Below are 14,548 nucleotides of genomic sequence, written 5' to 3'. Positions count from 1 at the left end.
GGTCGTACTGCTGAAAAGGATCTGGGGGGTCAGAGCCAGGGCTAGATGGAGATTGGGTCTAATCCAGTCTGGCTGTTCCTATGCTCGAGCCCAGCCGTGGGCAAACTACCGGCTGCTTCCGGCCTGTCAGATGTTTTTATCCAGCTCTCGAGCTCCCACCGGGGAGCGGGGTCGGGGGCTTGCCCCACTCCGACCACCCGGTGCTCCCCAGGATGAGCTGGATGAGCACCATGTTCCGAGAGGCCGAGCCACGCTGCACAGGTGGGAGCTCTCCGCGCTGTTCCCGGGATCGGAACCCTGCCCCATGTGGCAGCGCGCCCAATCGCCTCCCGGTCTCCTACAGCCCCACCCCCGAGAGCCTCGAAGCCGCCCAGGGGGCACACCCCTCCCAGCTAGGGTGTCTCTGCCAGTGGCGGTGTCTGGTACGGCCGTCTTGGTGTCACTGCTGGCAGGGTCCCTAGGAGGCCCCGGTACCACCCTATAGAGCCCCCCCACACCACACCCCATGAGTCCTCCCTCACCCCACCTCAGTAACATCCCTTATAGAGCCCCCTATGCTATGCCCCATAGAGTCCCCCTCCCGCACCAGGCATTCATGGCCCGCCACACAATTTCCATCCCCAGATGCAGCCCTTAGGCCAAAAAGTTTGCCCACCCCTGCTCTAGTCCCTCGAGTCTGGTGAGAAGAGGACTGGGTCCAGACCTGGCCGGTGCTGAGTCCCCCACGAGATGCTCTGTCCGCTCGACTCCACTGACTCCTGTGTGTGCCGCCCCAAGTCTCCTGGCCCATTCATGCCACGCTGCGCGCGCCTTGTGTCCCGTGCAGTTCGTAGGGTCGTGCACTCAGAAGATCGGTGCCGAGTCTGTATCAGAAGTGGGAGGGGCAGGGATTGGAGCTCACAAACTCAACAGGCCCCTTGCAGACCATGCTGGTGAGACCCACAGCCCTGAGTGTGGGGAGCCGGATAAGACTGCCAGCCCCTAGGGGGCCTGGAGAGCCGGCCGCCCCATAACCCAGACTGACTGCCCCAAGGGGCCCGGGGAACCAGCCCACTATGACTTTACCACCTTGGGCACCGAAGGGCATAGATCAGAAATGGGGGAGAGGCTCCTGGTGCTGGAAGAAGAAAATGATCTAGTATCAAGGCGGCTTGGCCTCAGAGGTAGTGTCCCCTGCTCCCCAAACCTGATCCCACCCCAGCCCCTGCTTCCCACTGGCCCTCTCCATTCTCCTTGCCCATTTCTCCCACTCCTCCCCGGCAGGCCTGGCCCCACTTGCTGGCCACTTCCTGCCAGACCGACCGTCCCACACCAAAACCTAGCTGTCCACTTCCACCCTCCAACCCCATGCCCCAAGCGCTCCCGATGGGCATGGCCTGGTTCAGGGGACAGACCTGTCAAGCCAAACCTCCCTCTCCCCTTGAACCTCCCCGCTCTGCCCCCACCCAAAACCTTCCTGCTGTGTCCCCTGCTCCTCACCAGCCTACCACCTGCCTTGGCCCTGTTCCACGGCCAGCAACACCTGCCAAACCAACCCTCCCCGCCCACCCGTGTTCCCGTCACCGAAACCTCCCCCTTCTCCCCATAGCGACACCGAGTAAATCCGGCTGGACCCGCTTGGCAGCTTTCTGGAGAGGATTGCGGCAGCACCGGGCAAAGGGAACGCAACAGGCGTCTTACGCTGGTGTGCAAAGGTAACCCCAGCACGTGCCTTCTCCAGCAAGCGGGTCGCTCCGTCCACCCACTGGTGCAGGGCAAAGCCGATGCCAGCCATGGTCAGAGGCTGCATTAGCCACCAGAGGGCGCCCAGGAGTCTCAAACATAAGTGATTGTTAATCTAGAAATATGAGTTTTGTTGTTTTTCATTAAGGAAGGTGAGCTGGTTGGCTCGGGGCGCAGTGCCGGGGTACAGCGAGGCCTTCGCCCGGCTCTGGAGCCCCCAGAGGTCGTTACCAGCTAGCGGCTGTTGGGTGACCAGCGGGGAAATGAGTTGGCACTGGTCTCTGTCCAGTTCCCAGCAGTCCCTAGCATAGAGCCCCAGACCCCCTTGCTACTAACTGGCCCCCATGCTGGCGGTCCCAGGCAGGAGCCTGAAGGCAGATAAATAAGCGACCCTGAGCCTGAGAGGTGGCCACTCTGGATCAGGTACGTGGCAGGCTGGCAGGAGGAAACTGGCTCCCGTAGGAGCAATGATTGCCTCTGGGGCTGTCAATCCAGTACCTGCAGCACCCCCAACAGCCAGTACACGCACAACTGGATCACCGGCCAGATGCGAAGGTCCCTCCGCTACCCCACAGGGCTGCGCTCATGAGCTTGGTACAAGCTGCTCGGTGACAGGGGTTTGTCTCTTGTTGTGGTCAGGGTGTTGCTGCCTCGGTTTCCCTCTCGCTGGTTGGGTAGCATAGCTGTCCACCTCAGCCAAAAGTTCCGCCCCTCTGGGGGTAACACAAATTCAAACTGTTGCCTAGTCTCTTCCCTGGGTCAGTCTTCTCCCCTAGTGGGGGTATAACAGCCTCTGCCCCCGGGCGACAGGAGGTGCGTGTGCCCATTAAACTTCTTCCCCCTCTGGAGTAGAGCAGCAATGCCCCCTGCTGGCCCTTCAGAGTCAAGTGGGAGCTCACGCCCTCCCTCCACTCCACCCTCAGAGCCCTATATCATGAAGCAGGCTTCAGGCCCCCCGCCCCACCACGCTCACTCCCTGCTTCTCTTCCCTCACCTCCTCCGCTCTGCCCGCTCCGTGGTTCCCCCTCTTGGGGCTTGGCTCTGTCTGGCTCCCTTGTTTCCCCCCACCCCCAGCCCATGTGCAGCTCTGCCCTCCCAGTGTCCCTCTTCTCCTCACACGGCTCCTTTCTCCTCCCAGCTCCTCTAGGTCTCTGAGGGGATGTCTACAATGCAGTGTGTCCTCAGCGTTCAAACTCAGGCTCAACCCTAACCCCCCTTCCATCAACACACAAATTGCGCTAACCTAGGGTCCCAGCACCCCCCGGGGATGGAGGGTCCGAGCTTAAGTCTAGCTGGGATCCGGGATTCAAGCCCTATTGCTTTGCTGAGTACACGCAGCCCCCCCTGGACTCATGCTCTGGGAATCCACCAAAAGTATCTCACGGGCTGACTTTCTTTGTCCCCTGGACAGTCAAGTTTTCCCACACGGCCCCATGAACAAAGGGTGAGAGTGGCCACACTGGGGGTGGGCGTAGGAAGTCTGGGGTATGGGTGGTTTGACTTGGGCCTGCATAATGCAGTGTAGACGCTGGAGCCCCAGGTTAGGTTCAACAAGTCCTAATCGGGGGTTCCATACGAGTGTAGACGCTCAAGCCCTAGGTTAACAAACCTGGGGTCTGCTAACTCCAGTTCTCCTAACCCTGGGCTTATGTTGCAGTGTAGACGGACCCTTAGCCAATAAGCTCACCCAGCAGGCATCTCTGAATCTCTGTGGGAGCTACTGTCCAAGGCATCGTCAAGGGGCCAGGGCCATGGACCTCTCAACCCTAGGTCAGGCTCTGCAGACTGCAGCCTTCTGCGAGAGGGCCGCTGCCCTTTCCCCACTTGGCCAGCGCACTAAGGTAGCTTGGCCCCAGCTCTGCCCTTCCTAGGCAAGGCCCAGGGAAGCCATGCTGCCCAGTGGTGGGAACTTCTGGCTGTAAGGATGGGGGAAGGGCCTGAGGGGAGGCAGAGGTGTGGGGCCGTTGTCGGGGCTGGAGATGTGAGGGAGGCGAGGCCTGCAGGGGAGGGGACTGGAGCTGTGTGTGAGAGGCCCAGGAGTTGTGAAGGCTGGAGTTGGGGGTTGGGAGGACTGGAAACTCTGAAAGGGAACCAGGAGGGGAGGGGGATGTGGGCATGTACTTGTGGGAGGCTGGAGGGAGTGTGGGGGGCAGAGCAGTGGGTTGGGGGAGGTGGGACCCTGGAACTGGGCAGGAGGGGCTGGGATATGTCCCCCCGTAAAGCACCTTGAAAAGCCTGAATCACCCTCTGTACACCCCGCCCCAAGAACAGCCAGGGAGCCCGGGGCGAGAACTCCCTGCTTCCGCCTCCCGCCACCCCTCAGGAGGAGCTGCGAGGGCACCATAACCTCACCAGCCTGCATTTGAACAATAAAAAGGAATTCCCGCACAGAAGCTTTGTTAAGGGCCAGTTGAAGCTGCTGGTTTCCAGCAGGGCTGTTTGTTCCTGCACCCTTCCAAAGCTGCAGCCTCAAACCCTGGAGACCCAGGAAAGGCTCAGGTCACGTCTCCACCACAGAACCCTTCAAGGGTTCCTAGGGACTTGTTTTGAGCGTCTGTAATTTGTTGCATAGGAGGTGCCTGTTTCCTGAGATGCAATGCATGCAATTTTAAGAGCTTATGCAATGCCATACCCAGTGCCACGGAATGGGTGCCAAATACCTGTTAGTTTGTACATTAAAAATGCTGATTTGTCCAGTTTGCACTGGAAACAAATTGGTACACCTTCACTCTGAGTGTGAATGCTGCTCCAACAAACCTCTGTGCAGAGAAGAGGTGGGCTGGAGCACTGGAGTGGGACCCTGGAGATCACTGCTTTATTTCTGGCTCTGCCACTGGCCTGTTGGGTGACCTTGGGCAAGTCACTTCACCTTTCTGTGCCTCAGTTTCCCTAGCTGTACAATTGGAACAATGATACTTTCCTTCCTTGTCCAGCATTTCGAGCTCTATGGATGGTTAAGCTATGTAAGAGCTAGGTGGAGTTGTCCTTACCCATAATGAATTGGTTGGAGGGTGGCTGTGTGTGGACATGCGGCACCCCTCTACACTGGTCTGGATGGACACACAATTTCAAGTAACGGAATCATTATAACACTATGTCTCCACCACGAGCTGGGGGCGTGATTCCCCTGCTTGCCTGCACAGATCTGTGGTAGTGTGAGTATAAATAGAAGTGTAGTCATGGTATCCTTGTTGGAGGCCTGGCTGAGCTGTGAAACCAGTGGGTACGTACCTGGCACTACTCAGCCCTCTGATAGCTACGCTGCTGTTTCTACTTGTGCTAGCTCGAGGAAAGCTAGTACAAGTCCGTGTGCATGAGCGGGGGAAACACATACCTCGCTTGTAGATGTATGCCATGGTGCGTTTCTCTATACGTGAGCCGGATAGATTTCAACCTCTGTCCAGCCCCAGCCAGGCCCAGACCCAACCTTGCCCTGTACTGCCCACCCCAATCAGGCAAAAATCCAGAGTCAGGCCTAAAAGAAATCACGAGATTTTTAAAAAGTAATAAAGTTGGGGTTGTTTTATTTGCCCGCTGGCTTCTGAGGCTTTAGGTCGCTCTGGGGTCACATTTTCAAGCTTTTCTCCACAACCAGGAGGGCCAGGCACTTATTTAAAAAAAAAAAAAAGATAGCTAAGATTCTAATACAATCACATGACTCCAGGACTCAGGGTTTTAAGAATGGTTGTAACAGTTGCCAACCCCGCAGTGCTCTCTGGGGCTAGTGAATTCCAGGCTGCAGCTCCCACCAGGCCACATTCACAGGGGAAAGAAATAACAGGGCATGTAAATTCAACCAGATAAAAAGCAAATAAAAGGGACAAATCCCCTTCCCCTCCCCCCCCAATTCTGCAGGAAAAAACGGCAGCGAATGTGGGTGGAGTGCCTGGGCAGGAGAGAGAAATAAGACCACTGACAATCATGCTGACCAGCGTTGTCGCATTGTTTCCTTGTACTTCCCCCGCATCACTCTGACTGTATCCATTTGTTGTCTCTGGTCTTATCCTTGGATTGTAAGCTCCTTGGGGGCAGAGACTCTCTGTTCTGTGTTTGGGCAGCACCTCGCACAATGGCCCAGGATGCAGACTCCTAAACTGTATGGCAGGGTGGGCACGGGCACATCCCCAGAACACAGGACATCCTCCGCCTGCATGACCCCATCCCTGCTGGTGTGATGCACGGAAGGACCCCCATTTCGAGAGCGCGCCCTTCCATCCCCGCCGGTGTGGCCTTGCAATGCGTGCGACGTCATGCTAGCAGGGGTGGGGGCGCTTGCTCCTCAAAACGGGGCTCGGGACGATGAATCCGGACAGAACCAGGCCCGGTTTTATATCAGGCTGGACCTGGGGGGACACAAACCTTGCAGGACCAGGCCCGTCCGGCTTAGAACCGGACCGATGGCCTCATGGCACGACGTCATACTGTACAGACAACACAAGGAGAGTGGAGAGAGATGGGTGTGAGAGATGGGGTGAAGGTAGGGTGACCGGATGTCCCGATTTGATAGGGACAGTCCCAATATTTGGGGCTTTTTCTGATATAGGCTCCTATTACCGCCCACCCCCCGACCCGATTTTTCACACTTGCTGTCTGGTCCCCCTAGGTGAAGGAGAGGGCCGGCGCTAGAGAAAAGGGGGAAGGAGGCGCGCAGCGTGGAAGCCGGGAGGAGTGCCACAGCGTGACGGCGCGGAGGGGAAAGCGGGCACCAAGGCAGGAATAAAGCCAAGCCGAGGGACAGGGACATGGAGCATCACAGAAAGCAGGCGAGCGGGAGAAAGGGGAAGTTCCGGGACCAGAGCCAGCCCCAGGAGCCCAAAGCCATGGGGCAGAGGGAGGAACTGCAGAGCAAAGGTCCCTTTGCTGCAGCAGCTCCCAAGGGGAGGGGAAGGGCTGCTGGTGCGCGTATGCAAATATGGTTATTTATTTAATTCTGGGAAGGGCTTTCTCCTCCTCCGGGGTGCCCTGCTCCGAGCCTCCCTCGGTGAGGAGGAGGAGGCTGCAGCCTGCAGAGGAAGAGGAAGGTCAGTCTCTCTCCATTCACTGCCTTACGCTCTGCTTTTCTCTCCCCCCCCGGCCCCCCCAAAACTTTCCCCAACACCTCCTCTCTGGCCCCGGAGGACGGGCACTGTCTGGGGCGGGGGGACGAGGAGAGCCAGGCAGGGAGATGAATCTGCAAAGGCGGCGCTGGTTTGCAGAGCGCCAACAGGGGCTTTGCAGGGGGTTAACCCCCCTCCTGCAGCCCATCCAACCCGCTTTGCCCAGGACCCCTTCCGCCCCCTCCCCACGTGCCGGGGGGGGGGTATGTCTCAGTCAAGCGCCTCAGCTCGGCTAAAACTTGGTTTCGGAAACGTCCAAGTCTCCCAGGCAGGCTACAAACGAGGACCCGGTAAACAGCAGCCATGGAGGGCTGTCTAAACAGAAGCAGCAGACTCCGGGTGTGAGAGACCCAAGAACAAAGCAGGCATTCTTCTTTTTTTTTGACCCCCCCCCTCCTTGTCAATTTCTTTCTTTCCAGCCATGTTTCCCAACAGGGCTTTAAAAATCTGGTTGGGCAGGAGTTTGTTTGCTCAGCAGTTTGGAAGTGGACAGGCGCGCGCTGCAGAGAAAGGGTTCGTGCCCAGCTTCGGATCCCGTTTCCACTGCTGTGATTCTGGACTAAACCCAGGGGAACGGATGCAGGCCCTCCAGGTTACCCTGTGTAACGCAGAATGGAATTGGGCCCCAACCTATGATTTTTAATGACGGGTTTCAGAGCAGCAGCCGTGTTAGTCTGTATCCGCAAAAAGAACAGGAGGACTTGTGGCACCTTAGAGACTAACCAATTTATTAGAGCATAAGCTTTCGCACCCGAAGAAGTGGGCTGTAGCCCACGAAAGCTTATGCTCTAATAAATTTGTTAGTCTCTAAGGTGCCACAAGTCCTCCTGTTCTTTTTATGATTTTTAATTCCATTTCTATGTTAACGCATACAAACAAGGTCTGGCCCGGCAGTCTGGGCAGCGGTATGGCCTTCCAAGGGTTAAGAAAGGACATAAGTTGGCCTGCAAATTCAGTTCTCTCTGTCGGCTTGTAGAGATCCCCAACCATCACCACCCCAGCATCTGAGTGCCCCCCCCCCAAGTATTTCAGAATAGAAATAAACACAGACGCACTTGCTCTTCCTTCCCAGCCTGCAGGGGGTAAAACAGCCCCTGCTAACATGTATAGTTTGTGAATTTGTGTAAGGGTGGGAATGCCAAGGCAAAGGGATGAACTTTGCAGTCAGTTATAGAAAAGGGGAGGCTGGTTATAGAGGGGTCCTTCTTGGTTCCTGTGGCTGTGAGTTCCACAGTCTGGGGCCGGCTCCTTTTAAGGTTCCGTGCCCTGCTCTCATGAGCCCGCCTTTCCTGGTTTCTACGTTCTGGAGACTGTTGCAGAGGGAGAGTTGATCTCAGCTGGTCAGGGTTTTGAATAGGACGGGGTCATGTGAATGGGGGGCCCAGGTGGAGAGATGAGGTTTGTTTGCTCAGGGGTGATATGATCAGAACTACCTGCATTCTTTAGCAAATGGGTTGCTGGGTTCTGTATCATCTGGGGCTTCCTTAGGGCATTAATTCATCCTAGATAAAGAGGTCTAGGTATGGACTGTCCTAAACTGCATTCACCTGAGCACAGAGCCCCATTGAAACGGGTGCAAGGTGGCTCTGCCACCATGAATCCGATGGCAGGATCGGGGCTTGAGGATGGGTGGGGTCTGGGTTCTCTTCTGGTCTGTGTAGGATAGACTCAGAGATTTTAAGGCCAGAAGGTACCATCATGGTCATCTAGTCTGACCTCCTGCCCATTGCAGGCCACAGAACCTTGCCCACCCACTCCTGTTCTTTTCCTGTGCTGAGCACCTTGGGTTTGGAGGGGGTTTGGGCAAATGCTTTGGATCTGTCTCTAGAAACAGAGGCACTGACCCTGCAATGAGCAGCGTGCACATGGAACCCCGTAACCTATCCGGAACCCCACTGAAGCCTCTGCACCATGGGGGGATCTCCTGTGTCTTGCACAAACTGCAAGAACCGGTGAATTAATATATAATCTCATGGAATAGAATTCACTCATAAAATAATGTCCCTTCGCCAGCAGAATGCTCCCTGTTCAGAGGGACAGTGGTGATCGTCACAGTTTTCAATTAAAAAAAATTAAAATTACATTAAAAATTAAACAGTTTAATTTCTGAAGGTGGATTTCATTATCCCCATTTTTACAGATAAGGTGACTTGCCCATGGTCATCCAGCAGGCTAGTAGCAGAGTTAAGGATAGAACCCCAATTGTTGGAGTTCCAGTCTGGTGCTTGATCCACTAGACCACACTACTCTGAAGCAAAGCTAAACTGCAGCCCCTGTAATGAGCAACACGTGGACCGATCCCCCGGCATGGAGCCCCAAAGGGGTCTGCCCACAGAGAATTGAGGCCTAGCTCTGGCTATTAATTGGTACTGAGTTAAATAATTTGGATGTATACTATACCAAAATAGGCCCCCCCTCCACTGTTCTAGGTGCTTTTACCACAATTAAAAATAGAACCAAATTCAACCGAAAACTGGCAGCTACTCCACAACCACAAGCAAGTAAACATCAAGTCTAGCAAACACTCCTCTTTCCTGCTCAAGGATCAGCTCCTCTCTCCTCAAGGGCCTGGGTAAATAGATAGGACTTGCACTCTTGCAGGTGCCGGGCAGGTCAACACGTTGCGGCGATTTCCGAGCAAGTAGAGGGAGTCGGTTCCAAAGCTGCAGGCGTCTCATGGAGAACACCCTGCTGGGGTTCGCAAAGTCCTTTGTCTTGTTGCAAACACTGGGAGATTTTTATGTCTGGTTTGTGTGGAGGTGATGATTGGGGGGTATGTGTTTATAATCGGAAATGCTGCACTAGGCGAGCAGCTTGACTGTCAAGTGTGAGCTGCACGCAGCAGAAAGGCTGATCGAGGCACGCTGCATGCAATGGAAAGACATCAGCTGGCTGTAGTGACGTCCACAGGTGGGCAGCTCCAATGAACCGCTTTTCCCATTGCAGAAGTGAAATTCGCCTTCGTGAGGCCCTGTGGAGCGAGATCTCAGCTGGGTTGTGGGTGTTTTACTCCGCCTTGGGAGGGGTTGCAATGTATTTGTTACACATGTCTGATTGGTCATCTGGTGTGTCTCCACCACAGATCGTTGCAACGGTTGAATCTTTTGTTTGATGTTGGTAGCAAAGAGTGACAGGAAGTATCTCTTACTGGCCAGCCTAGGAGCTTGGTGTGTCTTGGGAGATTTGGTGCTTTCTTGCTTGTATTTTTTTTGTGTTCATTTTCCACAGATGGGCCTGGGGTGGGTGAGGCTGTTGTTTCTTAAAGCATCTGTCTCTTATTCTAGGGTTTTGTACCGCACCTAGCACAGTGGGGCTCTGGTCTCAGGCACTAATCTAATAATAAGTATTGCTAAGAATCCAGAATGGCATGGTCTTCTTTAAACAGAAGGAGTAACTGGTGGGTTTCCTTATGGGAAATTATGGTAGAAATGGAAGCCCTGTCTGTCGACGGTCCCAAACTGGCTCTGCAGGGCAGTTAGGATCACTGGAGCATTGTCCGGTGCATTGCCACTACCACCACCTTTGGAAAAAGAACAGGAGTACTTGTGGCACCTTAGGGTACGTCTATACCCAGCCGCTAGTTCGGCGGCTGGCAATCGAACTTCTGGGTTCGACTTATCGCGTCTTGTCTGGACGCGATAAGTCGAACCCGGAAGTGCTCACCGTCGACTGCGGTACTCCAGCTCGGCGAGAGGAGTACCGCGGAGTCGACGGGGGAGCCTGCCTGCCGCGTGTGGACCGAGGTAAGATCGAACTAAGGTACTTCGAACTTCAGCTACGTTATTCACGTAGCTGAAGTTGCGTACCTTAGTTTGATTTGGGGGGTTAGTGTAGACCAAGCCTTAGAGACTAACAAATTTATTTGAGCATAAGCTTTCATGGGCTACAGCCCACTTCTTCGGATGCATAGAATGGAACATCTATTGAGGAGATACATATATATACACATACAGAGAGCATGAACAGGGGGGAGTTGTCTTACCAACTCTGAGAGACCAATTAAGTAAGAGGAAAAGAAAACTTTTGAAGTGATAATCAAGCTAGCCTAGTACAGACAGTTTGACAAGAAGTGTGAGAATACTTACAAGGGGAGATAGATTCAATGTTTGTAATGGCTCAGCCATTCCCAGTCTCTATTCAAGCCTAAGTTGATTGTATCTAGTTTGCATATCAATTCAAGTTCAGCAGTTTCTCATTGGAGTCTGTTTTTGAAGCTTTTCTGTTGCAAAATTGCCGCCCGCAGGTCTGTCATTGAATGACCAGACAGGTTAAAGTGTTCTCCTACTGGTTTTTGAATGTTATGATTCCTGATGTCAGATTTGTGTCCATTAATTCTTTTGCGCAGAGACTGTCCGGTTTGGCCAATGTACATGGCAGAGGGGCATTGCTGGCACATGATGGCGTATATCACATTGGTAGATGTACAGGTGAACGAGCCCCTGATGGTGTGGCTGATGTCATTAGGTCCTATGATGATGTCACTTGAATAGATATGTGGACAGAGTTGGCATCGGGCTTTGTTACAAGGATAGGTTCCTGGGTCAGTGTTTTTGTTCAGTGATGTGTGGTTGCTGGTGAGTATTTGCTTCAGGTTGGGGGGTTGTCTGTAAGCGAGGACAGGTCTGTCTCCCAAGATCTGTGAGAGTGAGGGATCATCTTTCAGGATAGGTTGTAGATCTTTGATGATGCGCTGGAGAGGTTTTAGCTGGAAAAGTCTTTGGAAAGTCCCTCGTTTGCACCTTTCAAACCTAGGAGCCATTGGCGTTTGGGAGAAGGAGGGGCAAGTCCTTTCACAAGGTGGAAGGCGTGGGATCTAATGGCAAGGCACACGCTGGGGTCCTTAGCGTGATCCCCCTGCGTGCTTTATGGCAAAGTCATTGCCAGGCTGTTTGCAGGGGGCACCACAGTGCACATTATAGAGTCTGCAATTTCAAGCATTGCATATTAATGCCAGGTTGTCTCTGGGGATCTGAGCTTCCTCCTGGAAACAGTGAGACTAGGCTGAAGTATCCCTGGAATGTTATTTTGCAGGCAGAGAGGTCACATGAGGGCAGTGGGTCTGGAGACATCTTTGAGAGCAACAACTTATGGGGGGTTTGTTTGGGGGGGGGCTTTTTTCTGTTCAGGGCCTCCAGATCCTGTGCACCGGAGAGCGGGTTGGGCCAGCGCCTCCTTTGCTGGGATCACAGAGCCCTTTCAAATGGTCCTGCTGCATTTACCCCGTCCTGTGGGCTGCCTGCCTTTGACTTCATCAGCTGTTTGGACCTGCCTTTTCTGGCAGGCCGGTTGGATTCTCCTTCTTGTTTCCTGGAGACACTATAGGAGGAATTCTGGCTCTGTGGAAGTCGATGGCAAAATGCCTATTGACTGCAGTGGGGCCAGGATTTCACCCTATGTATTTTGTGTAGTTTTTATAATGAGTAGATGGGACCTGATAAGGTTTTCCCCTCCGTGAGCCTCTGTTCCCATGGTTCCTTCATTTATAAATTGCATAGTTGGTTAGTGTGGGTGGTTGCTAGGGTAACCACCCGTCCTGAATTGGGCGGGACAGTCCCGAAATACAGAGTTCAAGTCCCAGTACCGGGCTGAATGATTCCTGGACAACATATATACTGGATTCCCTGTGACACCGCTCTGTGCCGCCGCGGGGTGTGTGTGTGTGCTGAGCAGGTCAGCCTTAGCCCCCCTCTCGCCACAAGGTCCTGCCTCTGCTCCTCCCATATAAAATGATGGGGTCTAAATTAGCTGTTACCACTCAAGAAAGAGATCTTGGAGTCATTGTGGATAGTTCTCTGAAAACATCCACTCAGTGTGCAGTGATAGTCAAAAAAGCGAACAGAATGTTGGGAATCATTAAGAAAGGGATTGATAATAAGACAGAAAATATCATGTTGTCTCTATATAAATCCATGGTACACCCACATCTTGAATACTGCGTGCAGATGTGGTCTCCCCATCTCAAAAAAGGACTTGGAAAAGATTCAGAAAAGGGCAACAAAAATGATGAGGGATATGGAATGGCTGCTATATGAGGAGAGATTAATAAGACTGGGACTTTTCAGCTTGGAAAAGAGACGACTAAGGGGGGATATGATAGAGGTCAATAAAATCACAACTGGTGTGGAGAAAGTAAATAGGGAAGTGTTATTTACTCCTTCTCATAACACAAGAACTAGGAGTCACCAACTGAAATTAATAGGCAGCAGGTTTAAAACAAACAAAAGGAAGTATTTCTTCACACAACGCACAGTCGACCAGCAGAACTCCTTGACAGAGGATGTTGTGAAGGCCAAGACTATAACAGGGTTCAAAAAAGAACTAGATAAACTCATGGAGGACAGGTCCATCAATGTCTATTAGCCAGGATGGGCAGGGATGGTGTCCCTAGCCTCTGTTTGCCAGAAGCTGGGAATGAGCGACAGGGGATGGATCACTTGGTGATGACCTGTTCTGTTCATTCCCTCTGGGACACCTGGCACTGGCCACTGTCAGAAGACAGGATACTGGGCTAGATGGACCTTTGGTCTGACCCAGTATGGCCGTTCTTATGTTATGTTCTCCTCTTTCCCCCGGTTCACCCCCTGGCCAGGCTGGAAGCCAGAGCTGGGTCGTGGTAAGAGCTGTCCAGGGAGTCTGGCCCACTGTGGGGAGCCCCAGACCCTCCACCTGCCCTGGGAGGGGTACCAGGGTGCCCAAGAGCAGCCCCTGTCCTGTGTCCCTGTCCTCTGGGGCATGCCACCCATGGCAGGTGGAGGGTCCGGGGCTCCCCACAGCGGCTCGGACTCCCTGGGTGGCTTTTAGCATGGCCTGGCTCTGGCTTGGTCAGGGGGCGGGGCCTCAGGGGAAGAGGAGGAGTAGGGGCGGGGTCACAGAGGGGGCAGGGCTCCTGCATGTGTCCTGCTTTTGCCTTTGAAAAGGTGGTCACCCTAGTGGTTGCATGGATTTTGATGCCCTCCTTTCTTGCTGCAGATGTACCTAGAGGTGCACCTTTGGCTAGCAGCTCTGCAGGGGTACTAACCATTGCAGGAGAATCCGTATCACTAAGGTAGACTAGGGAGGTGAATGCTGCAGAGAGCCTAGAGAAAGAGCAGTGAACTAGACAGAGCGTTGCAGGCCAGGTGTGGAAATGGCTGCATGATGTCATTCCCCCAGGTGAACAAAGCTTGCATTCAGATCCTCCCACTGACATTTCTGGAGTCTGTTTGCTCCGCTCACTAGTTAACACCACCTCAGCTGCTCTTAGCACTGCGCGGGCAGCACTGTGTGCAGACTCACACATGCATCTCTTTAAAAAGCTGATGTGGTGAAACTACGAGGAAACCAGGAAAGTGTTTCCTGTAGACATGGTGTTGTCCGTATTTCTCCTTCCCTCTTTCCATATTATTTAATGGATCTAATGATGCTCCTCTACCTATCTCGTTAGACTGACCTAACACTTGGTATTTCATGTATTTATACCTGCTCCTGTATTTTTTACTTCATACAACTGATGAAGTGGGTTCTAGCCCATGAAAGCTCATGCCCAAATAAATTTGTTAGTCTCTAAGGTGCCACGAGAGCTCCTCATTTCTTTTGCTGATACAGACTAACACGGCTACCACTGAAAATGAAGGTACTGGTGTCACTCATCCCTGGAGTAGCTAGGTGCTTTGGTATCCGTGTTGTCCATCATGGTAGAGAAGAGAAAACTCATTTTTAGTGAGGCTTCTGGAGGCAGACAGCCCCTTCGG

At 53.4% G+C, this 14,548-nt stretch overlaps 1 protein-coding gene across 8 annotated transcripts in view; it reads left to right on the top strand.

The window, feature by feature from the left end:
- The first annotated feature begins 6,587 nt into the window (after positions 1-6,587).
- The window catches only part of ARAP1 (ArfGAP with RhoGAP domain, ankyrin repeat and PH domain 1), a 222,196-nt gene continuing 214,235 nt past the window's right edge, over positions 6,588-14,548 (top strand). For 6 of the 8 annotated variants that reach the window (XR_010597928.1, XR_010597926.1, XM_065581836.1 and 3 more), the window contains exon 1: positions 6,588-6,743. The gene's annotated coding sequence lies outside the window, so the exon portion shown is untranslated. The remainder of the gene's footprint in view (positions 6,744-14,548) is intronic. The other 2 variants (XR_010597927.1, XM_042840214.2) reach the window with 2 other exon arrangements.

Source organism: Chrysemys picta, chromosome 1, assembly GCF_011386835.1.
Source record: "Chrysemys picta bellii isolate R12L10 chromosome 1, ASM1138683v2, whole genome shotgun sequence".
NCBI lineage: Eukaryota > Metazoa > Chordata > Testudines > Emydidae > Chrysemys > Chrysemys picta.
This window is presented reverse-complemented; position numbering and strand designations above follow the sequence as displayed.